Here is an 11,014-nt window from a genome sequence, read left to right as displayed (position 1 = left end):
ACACCAGTTTTACCGTAAGAAAACATCAAACAAATGCTAATAGTGAGGCAATCTACAAAACACCTGACACATGTTCTCAAAACTGTCAAGGACATCAAAATCAGGGAAAGCCTGAGAAACTAAGGAGACATGTCTTAAGGAGACATGACAACTAAACGTTGTATGCTATTCTAGATGAGATGCTGTAACAGAAAAGGGACATTGGATTAAAAACAAAAGAAATCAGGGATCCCTGGGTGGCTGAGTGGTTCAGCGCCTGCCTTCAGCCCAAGGCGTGATCCTGGAGTCCTGGGATCGAGTCCCACATCAGGCTCCTTGCATGGAGCCTGCTTCTCCCTCTGCCTGTGTCTCTGCCTCTCTCTCTCTCTCTCTCTCTCTCTCTCTCTCTCTGTCCATCATGAATAAATAAAATCTTTAAAAACAAAAAGGGAAATCTAAGTGAACTATGGGTATTATTTAATAATAATGTGTCAGTATATGTTCATTAGTTGTTAATAAATATCCTAATCTAAGATGTTAATAATAGGGAAGGCTGAGGATGGGATGAGAACTCTCCTCTCAAATTTTCTGTAAATCTAAAACTATTCTAAAAGATAAAAACTTAGTGAAAAGAAAAAAAAGTTAAAACTAAAGGAATGAAATACTGATATGTGATATAACCTGGATGAACCTTGAAATTGTGAAATAAACCAGGCACAGCAAGCTACTTAACATATGATTTCATTTGTATAAAACATCAAGAATAGGCACATCTGTAGAGATAGAAAATAGATCAGTGATTACTAAGATTTGGTATGAGGAGAACGTTGACTACTAATGGGAGTCATTGCGAAAGGTTATGGGGGCTCTTTGTAAAGATTTAAATGTTCCAGAATTACATAATGATGATCGATGCAGAATTTTGTAAATGTATTAAAAACCACTAGATTTTACACTTTAAGAAGATAAACCTTACCATATGTGAATTATGCTTTAAGAAAGCTATTAAAAAAATTCACTGCAAAGATTTGTTTCCAAAATAGGTTTGATTCTGGGTCCAGATTGTACTCTTGGTACCGCCAAAAATCTAATGACCAATAAAACTACTTGAAAACTATGAACCAGGAAAAAAAAATTTGTCACTAATCCTTATCAGATAATTAAATATATGAAAGTGCGTCTATACATAAAATACTGCAATTATATGCTATATTTTATTATTAAGAAAACTGAAGCCAAGAGAAGTAAAATAACCTGTTTAATAATAATAGTGAGACCATCAATTCTAGACCACGACTTTCTAGTAACCACAATTTCTCCTTGACCATGGTATTCACGTCTCCTAATTTTGCTTCTTGTCCTTTCCTTGAAAGAATACTTTGAAAAAAAAAAAAACTTTGGCAAAACTCTTCCCTTGCTTGTATGTGCAGTCTATAATGTGGTGCAAGGTTGTCACTTGCCAGTTTGCCTGCTTTAACTAACTAAGCTGCCTCTATTTGTGTGGCCTGCTCCAATTCTTTAAAGTGCAATGTGTTTCCTTTGGATATTATTAATATTATTTACTCACTTGCTTAGCATATTGCTGTCACATAAAATAGTGCTAATAAAAATAGGAATTTGATTATGTGTGAAACAAGATAATAAGATCTGACAACGACTTGTCACATTATATTTGGCAAAGATATAGAAAGTTAACAACTAAATTTACCTACTTTACAACTTTGCATGGTAGTATATACCCTGATGTGTTTTAATAGAGGTGAAACCCATCACTCTACATTCTGGGTTTTTAAGTTAAAAAAATTCTTGTTCATCTCTTACAAAATTGATGATAATCACCACTACTTTAGTAATCTACCCTTAATATTTTTTTTTAAAGATTTTATCCATTCAATCATGAGAGACACAGAGAGAGAGAGAGGCAGAGACACACAGGCAGATGGAGAAACAGGCTCCTCACAGGGAGCCACATGTGGGACCCAATCCCAGGACCCAGGATCAGGCCCTGGGCAGAAGGCAGCGCTAAACTGTGGAGCCACAGGGCCGCCCTACCCTTATTTGAATTCATACTGATTGATTAATCTATAGAGATACTATAATACAGCATGTGTGGGGTTGGGGAGTTTATAAAATAAGAAAATTACTTTCCAATAATTCAAAACATAAATTACTTAAGTGTACGGATATTTTACTAGGAACTGAGTATAATATATTCAGTTAAGTGATTCAGCAATTTAAAGTGAAGAAAATATCCCGCACAAAAAAACCAAAATATCTTAATGTAATTGCCTTTAAACTATTAAAACAGATTACATTGTATAAACCCGGTTACAATTTAAATCCAGTGTAAAACAACAAAAAAATGAAGTCTTAAAAGGATATATAGAAAAATCAATATTGCTCTTTCAGAGTGGAAGTATTCTCTTGGAAATGCTCAGTAAACCATTAAGGTATCAGGAAAAAAAAATTTCAAGTAAAACTCCTGTAAATTTCAAGAGCTTAATTACTCAAATGCTATTCTTCATTCCGGAATCTTTCCAACCAATTTGGGAAGTAAGCTAAAGAAGAAAAATATCTCTACATCAATGACTATTCAAAATGTCTATGTTGGGACCCCTGGGTGGGTGCTGCGGTTTGGCGCCTGCCTTTGGCCCAGGGCGCGATCCTGGAGACCCGGGATCGAATCCCACGTCGGGCTCCCGGTGCATGGAGCCTGCTTCTCCCTCTGCCTGTGTCTCTGCCCCTCTGTCTCTCTCTCTCTCTCTCTCTCTCTCTCTCTCTCTCTCTCTCTGTGACTATCATAAATAAATAAAATTTTTTTAAAAAAATGTCTATGTTAAATCATGCCACCAAGTCAAAAAATATATATATAATAAAGCTATTTCCACCTAAAAACAATTGCATCAGGCCAGATAGCTTACAGTTACTCCAGTGGAGGCTTGGCTACTAGTAGGATCCAACTGCCTTTTTAGACTTGTGTCAGTATAAGCAAAATTATTGCAATTAAAAGAAAGGAAATAAATGATTAAACTTGAGGAGAGTTTTTAAAAACAGTTTTGAGGTTTCTGAATCTGCAGTCAGGGGATATCAGACTTACAAACATGAGAGACTGCAGAAACTATCTTCTATCATGCATTATAGATAAGAACCTAATTTCAAAGTTTTATTTCATTTGTAGTTAACTGTTTTTCAATGTGTCCATCTCTAACTAAACTTGTAAATAGCTTTTGTAGATAGATAAAATTATGCACTCAATTAGAAATCTCTGATCATAATTTATTCTTCATTTATTGAAATAATAAATACAGTAGTGAAAGTTTGGATAGATGACTATGATGAGTTAAACTAGGTATTGTTACAGTTATGGGTAATGGTTATGGATGTTTAAATACTGTCTCTGCAAAATCAGCAGGTATAAGTTTATGGGCTAGTCAACTTCTATATGCTTCACCAGTCTTACCTGGCAAATGGGGATGATGGTGGTGATGATGCATATAACAGTCATAATAACTTTGTTATTAAGCTTGTTATGAAGATCAAAAAATACTTGCAAATTGCTTATCACAGTGACAAATTGAATAGGATCAATTTAGCCCCTCTGCCAGACTCATAGCAAGTATTTTAATAATTTAACAAGATAGGCATTGTTGCAGGTTGTATTAATTAATAAGAATCAGCCCACAGAATGAAACACACCAGCAATTCATTTACTAAGATGTGTAGCTACTTGAAAATAAGTCTATAAAAATTTTATTATTTTTAAATATTACAAACTTTATATGAAAAAACTGAAATGATTTGTGACGGCACGATAGGAGACTATTCAATTTATTTCTAGGCAGTGATAAATGAAAAACCAGTTGCAAATGATAAGAAGCATAGTGTTACAGGAACATTTGTACGAGTCCCTCTATAGCAATGCAAAATTCAAGAAGGACGTTTGCCTGAGAATTATACCCACACCTTCAAGTCTTTGAGATCAACTCAGTTACTATCTGCCATGAGGGATCTCAGATTCATTTAATTCAGGCTCAAGACCAATTTTTTTTTTTTAGATTTTTTGTATTTATTCATAAGAGATACAGAGAGAGAAGTAGGCTCCATGCAGGGAGTCCAATGTGGGACTCAATCCACATAGGCCAAGGCAGAAGTAGGCTCCCCACAGGGATGGAGGACTCAATCCCAGGATTCCAGGATCATGCCCTGAGCCAAAGGCAGATGCTCAACCACTGAGCCACCCAGGTGCCCCTGCTTTGTGTTTTAGAAAAAGAAAAAGGCTGGGGTAAGGGAAGAAAGGACACAAAAGATTTTGGTTCTGTTACAGCCTGACCAATATCTTATGTAGAATATTTACATATGAACAGATGAAAGTGGAGTTATTCCAATTAAGAAATTTAGGGCCTTGGCTACTTTGCTTCAAGACAACACATAGTGGTGACATAAGTCACTGCCACAGAATACTATTTCCCTGATAAAAATATTTGTAAACCACTGGATAGAGTCTAGAATTCTCTTCAGTTCTAATATTTCATGATTTCAAAATTTTTTTATTTGAAAAGAATCTTAGAAATCGTCTAGATTCATTGTAAGACACATATTTTAAATAGAAAGATTAGAATTATCAGTGTTTTATAAACTAATGGACGATTACATTCATTTGGGAACTCTTTAAATAAATTACACAAACAACACTCTCCTAGTTGTGAAGCAGTGAGTACGGTTTGAGGTACAGAACCTGAATGTTTTTAAACCTATTAAGGGAGTCTAAAAATCACCAAAATGTGAGGACCAAAAAAAGAAAAAGTGAAAAAAAAAAAAAAAACCTTCCTCCATTTTCAGTACTAAAAGACACTAGAGCATAAAGGACTATCTGCTTGACTCTTTTAGAGATAGTTTTAGAAAAAGCAACTGTGTGGGAAAAAAAATTTTGTTGGCTGAAGGAAAAAGAAAATAATAAAATAAAATGTGCAGAAAACATCAGATAGACTATATACCCCTCTTTATTTTTTTACTCAATTATTGCCATGGTATAATATGGTAATTCAATGATCATCTTTATAAATTATGAGATTTAGAGTCATAATATCCACAGCAAAATTTGGCGCCACTATTTGTTTGTTTATAATTAAACAAATAATATTGAACAATTAGTCTCTTAACCTTTACTTCTAAGATGGGAATGGTAATAGACTCATGAAAGTGCTTTGTAAAATGTTAAACAAAAAATGAATATTTCTAAATAACAAAAAAAGACCTGAAATAAATTACTTAGGCTAAGTAATATTTTAGATTCAATTTAATTTCATTTTTTGCTATACAATGAGCTTCTCGCATTGGAAAGTTGAAGTTTAGTGAAGTTCAATGAGTTGCCACGGTCAAAAATCTAATAAATGGTAGTTAGAATTTGAACACAGGTTTCTATATTTCCAGAGTCCAGGCTTTATAATCTATTATACTTTATAATTTAGTAGTATTTTAAAGAATATACAAGAAATAGATTTCTCCCCAATTTCATATAATTTGCATTTGCCTCAGTGTATCAACAAACAGAATATAAACAAGTGCTAAACCATTCTGAAAGCCTTCACAGCATATATTTACCTGCATAAAAGACTATCCAGAGAAACCTTAATAAACACTGGGAAAAGGAAAGATTCACACCCTAATATATATTCATGATCTATACCTTGATTTCATGTTGCTTACTGTGACAATAATGACTGAAAACTCTACTCATGGTATAGATTTGCAAGCTTTCTAAAACTGACAACTAATAATATTTTTTAAGACTATTTCTATTCATGTAGTTTTAATACTTATTGTTTGGTCACATTAGCCCCTAAAAGATGTCATTAATTATTACACACTTAACTATTCACACTTTTTTTTCCCCTATTATTGGGCTCTCCTTTCAGTTGTTATGAATCCCTTGAATACCATGCAGGTAATGGGCGTACAAAATTGATAAGTTCTGTTACCTGATGCTCATGTTATATACTATATGGGCTTTCAGGATCTGTCTCTCATTCTTCACTACAAGGTATGTGATTAATTTGCTTAAATTGTTTGTGCAAACAATGTGAAACTGCTTTATACTGAAAATCTGCTTGATTTTATGGAAAATATATAATAAAATATAACTGATATTAGATGTCAATTGATTTTTATTACTTTGCAATTATATGTATTTATATATAAATATTTATAAATCTATAGTGTAAATATTTGTAAACATATACATTTATATAGGTATGGACCATTTTATTAGATTCCTAAAGGTTTATAATTTTTATATTAGTATAATGTATATTCCTTTTATTTTCATGATGTGTCTCTTTTCTTTAGATTTTATTTATTTGAGAGAGTGAGTAGAGAAGAGCACAAGCAGGCAGTGGTAGAGGCACAGGGAGAAGGAGGCTCCCTCAGACATAGGGGACATGGGGCTGATCATCCTCAGACATAGGGGACATGGGGCTGATCATGACCTGAGCCAAAGGCAGACACTTAGCTGTATAGGTGCCCCATGATGTGTCTTTTCTGCATTAAATTATATATTGTTATCTTACTATTTTTTATTATAACTTTTTCATTTACTTATTTCAAATTTTCTATCAATTTTGGTTTTGGTATAGCACTCTTAAAATGACAAAACTACTTAATTTAAATCCAATTTTAGTTTTTTTACTGTGGGCTTAGTATATTTAATTGTTTAAAATATCATTACTAATAATACACTTTTAAGTGATCTTATCTTGTTTTACATTAACCAAGTGTTTTTTTTCCTTTATTATTTCATATACTTTGTAAAGTTTAAAAATTTTTCAACATTTTTTGGCTTTATTTAGATAATTGACATATAACTTTGTGTAAGTTTAATATGTACAATGTGATGGGGTATTATTCAACCATAAAAAAATAAGACAATCCTGCTATTTGCATCTTCATTTCCTTTTTATCTTTTTTTGGTCTGAAAGCTATAAATTACTTACATGTTTCTTGTTACATTGAATTGATTTGAAACCATATATAACTACAACTTTCCAATGTAGTGAAAAGTTTTTAGTAAATTTTAATTATCAATCATACAATTCTCTTCAGCCCTTGATCCCTGTAATTGCTCTCTGGAATATTACATCAACTATTTTTAAAACACTACTTACTTGTGATTATGTATGTATGTATGTATGTATTTCAAAAATATTGTGAAGGTACTTATTGTCTAACCACATGGTTTCCTAGTCCCCGTTTTCACCTCTCATTCATTCTCACTTCTCTTTTTACTGAAATATTTACTGCAGTAGTTCTCTTAGGAAAAAAGGTTGGGACAGAAATTCTGCCCCATAATGTTTCTTACTCAGGCTATTTTGCTCATTTATATTGCTTTGTGGGCTTCACTAGTCATAGATTTCATTTATTCTAAGATACACTTCACATCTTAACTTTTCTTATCACATCTTTTCTTAGATTGAGATGAGTTTTACAGTTGATGAAATCTTACCATTGGGTCATAGTTTAATACCACAGTGTCTTAGTGGTAACTTAGAAAAATTGTTTATCTGGTTTAGGTTCCACAAGATATGGTATTGCATTTATTGAGGGCTTTATCCCAGGCATTACTTTTAGCTTTAAGTAATCTTTTTAAATTAGTCCCAAATTCAAATAACTGGTAAATAAAGCAATGTTGGGATTCAAAACCTGTCTGATTCTAGAGCCAACTTTTTTAACAACTATAAAACATCTGTTGTTTGTGAGCCTGTTTTCCAACTTGATAGAATCTCTTACTCCTTAGTTTTCCAAACTCCCCTATGATAAACATCCCTTGGCAAAAATAATGCCAATTCAAACTCCTGCCTTTAAGGGTTACTGAAACAAAACCTTCAGAGGAAGGGCAGATATGCTGTGCTTTATCAGATGTTTCCAAGTGATTTGAATCTTCAGGCAAGAAAAAAAATGTCATGACTCAATTATCCTGGGCTAGTTCCTTTTTTAGGCTTTAACTCCTGACCAATAGGCAAAGTCCCAACATATCAGCTATTGTGGACCATTGCTATTTACCTTGGGAGGAGATGAGTTTTTAATACCAGTTAACTGCCTCCCTGAAATCGAAACCAAACCAAGCTTTGATCCTTCACTGTCAGGGAGGGATATTCCCATTTCTGTATCTTTGGAGACATCAGAACACCTCATAACTTTTTTTTAAATTTTTATTTATTTATTTTTTATTTTATGATAGTCACACACACAGAGAGAGAGGCAGAGACACAGGCAGAGGGAGAAGCAGGCTCCATGCACCGGGAGCCCGATGTGGGATTCGATCCCGGGTCTCCAGGATCGCGCCCTGGGCCAAAGGTAGGCGCCAAACCGCTGCACCACCCAGGGATCCCCAGAACACCTCATAATTTATGTGTCACTTGGATCCCTAGTGAGAACTACTGATTTACTAACATGTATGATAGAATGCTGACTTTAAGCCACTTTGAGTTTTTGGTCTTTGAACTTGAAGGTCATCTGTTTATAAAATGTCATACAGTTCTAAAAACTATTTGATAAACATTGATCTCCTTCAAATACTTTTTTTTTCCCCCTTCCTTTTCCCTACCCCTCATCTCTCTCTTCTTTTTTGTGTGTATCCTGTGGCTCAAAGAGGAAAAGTGGCTTTTATATTTTATAAGTTAGTGTCAGACCTGGCAATAATACTCATGGAAGGACTCTCAAGTAGGTTATTGCATTTTTTTCTGTACAATGGAATCTTTGCTATTTTAGTATATTACTTAAATGAATACATAATAGTTTCCACATTCAATTCTAAGCAGTGTATTAGGCTAAATGTATTAATATGAAAGTCTGTGTCCGGTGGAACTCAGTTGAACTTTTAGGTTCATATCAAATTAATTTGAATGAAATCAAGTTTAGACTTTGATATGACCTTGATGTCAAGCAAGATTCTCTCAATTTGGCTGGAAAATTGTGCTTTCAAGAATCAAATTCATTTTTAAGCTTTATTTCATTTCCTTCTTTCAACTCTATTTCCCTTAAGTCAGAATGAATCAAACCCAGCAGTGTCTTTATTATTTTAATTGGATGATATCAATTGACAGATTGTGTTTCAAAATTCTAGTTCCAATCTATTATATCTGAATAACTGGAGAACTCCTTGGACAAAATCATCTAACAGAAAAGATTATTATTTGTTTAAAATAATGAAAAGGAGTACAGGTTTTGGTAGGTTTAGAAAAAATAAATACAATTTGAAAATTAGTAATAAAGGGGCACTTACTTGGCTGGCTCACTCAGTAGAACATATGAATCTTGATCTCATGGTTGTGAGTTCGAGTCCCATATTGGATATAGAGCTTACTAAAAAAATAAATAAATAATAATAATAATAATAATAATAATAATAATAAAAGAATATTCAGGGCAGCCCTGGTGGCTTAGCAGTTTAGTGCTGCCTGACGCCCAGGGCATGATCCTGGAGACACGGGATTGAGTCTTAATGTCGAGCTCCCTGTGTGGAGCCTGCTTCTCCTTCTGCCTGTTTCTCTCTCTCTCTCTCTCTCTCTCTGTGTGTCTCAAATAAATAGATACATAAAGAAATAAAAAAATTCAAAAATTAGTAATTAAGAGTCAAGGGTAAAAATCTGCCCTGGTATCTCAAAAGATCTCAGCTAACCTATATGTAAAATTAAGTAGTCAATATGATCTTCCTTTTAATATTCTTTAGGAAGAAAAAAATTAGGAAAATGGGCCTTCAAATATAAAAGCGAATTAAACATGTACTTTTCCTTCTACATAATGATCAACGAAATAAAATGTTAACTACATTCTAAGTTTGTGAAGAAATTTGACGTTGTAAGATCCAGGTTTTTTTTCAGATCTGGGGATCTGAATGATGGTAAGGGTGAAGTATTCAAGACTGTTATATCCTTAGTTTGTATACATTGTTTTGCTCACTTTAAAATCTCAAATTATATTTTCAATGTCAGTCTCTAGTAAAAACTTTAATATTCAATTTTCTTATATTTTTCCTAACTTTTCATAAATATGCAAAATTTGGCTGAACTTACCTTGTAAATTTTTAATAAACTTTGCACATACCTCTCTAATTCTTTGTGTTTTCTTTTCCTTTTGATTCAATACTCTTAACCTACATTGCTATTTACCTACATTTTACTTAGAAATCCCAGAAAATGACAACTTTGAAACATGCAGAGATAAATTTGGGTCTTTATATAGTGTACTGACACAACTCCTAGCCAAGACAGTAACACTGATCATATCTTCAGTTTAACATACATGCCTGAATTTTTCATTGTTTTAAATATTTTGACTACTTTGTATTTGAGAACATTACCTTTATTAATTTTAATTTTTTTATCTCTATTTGATTTTTCAGACAGATTCTTGGCTATGGCCCATTACTTTTTCCAAATTTGATACTGTTAACTGTTATTTCGCAGCATATCAAACCTTATTGTTTGATAGCCATAATCTTCTATATTTACTGTCAAATCATATCTAGGTATTATTTCCATGGATCTACTGATCTGCACTAATGTCCTTTTCAGTAATAGTGACAATGCTTTTGTGGGCACACTTTTAGCACTCTGTAGCAATTTTTTATGTGCTCTTTAACCATGCTTGGTAGCAGGACTACATTTACACTTTCTTGGAGTCATAGATGGTTCTTCCTCTTTTAGAAATTTCTCAACTAACTCTAAAATATTCTTTGATGGCACATGCAGATGACGTTAGGAAAACTACAAAGTTAGAGGCCACAGTGACCTAAACTACACTCACTTTGGACACCAACTGCAAGTTTTGGGTTGGGGAAGAACTGGACCTAACCATCTTCAGGTTTGATAATTTGTTAGAATGACTCACAGAACTCAGTGAGGACTATTATTATTCATGCTTATGATTTAGCACAAGAAAAAGACATATACTAAAATCAGCCAAAAGAAGAAAAACATAAGGAGAGTGTGGGAAACTACCAAATGCAGGGCTTCTATTGTCCTTTTCTATTCTACCATTT

The sequence above is a fragment of the Nyctereutes procyonoides genome, unplaced genomic scaffold, assembly GCF_905146905.1.
Source record: "Nyctereutes procyonoides isolate TBG_1078 unplaced genomic scaffold, NYPRO_anot_genome, whole genome shotgun sequence".
In the NCBI taxonomy this organism is placed as follows: Eukaryota; Metazoa; Chordata; class Mammalia; order Carnivora; family Canidae; genus Nyctereutes; species Nyctereutes procyonoides.
The sequence above is the reverse complement of the archived record's forward strand: the minus strand, read 5'-3'. Positions refer to the sequence as shown.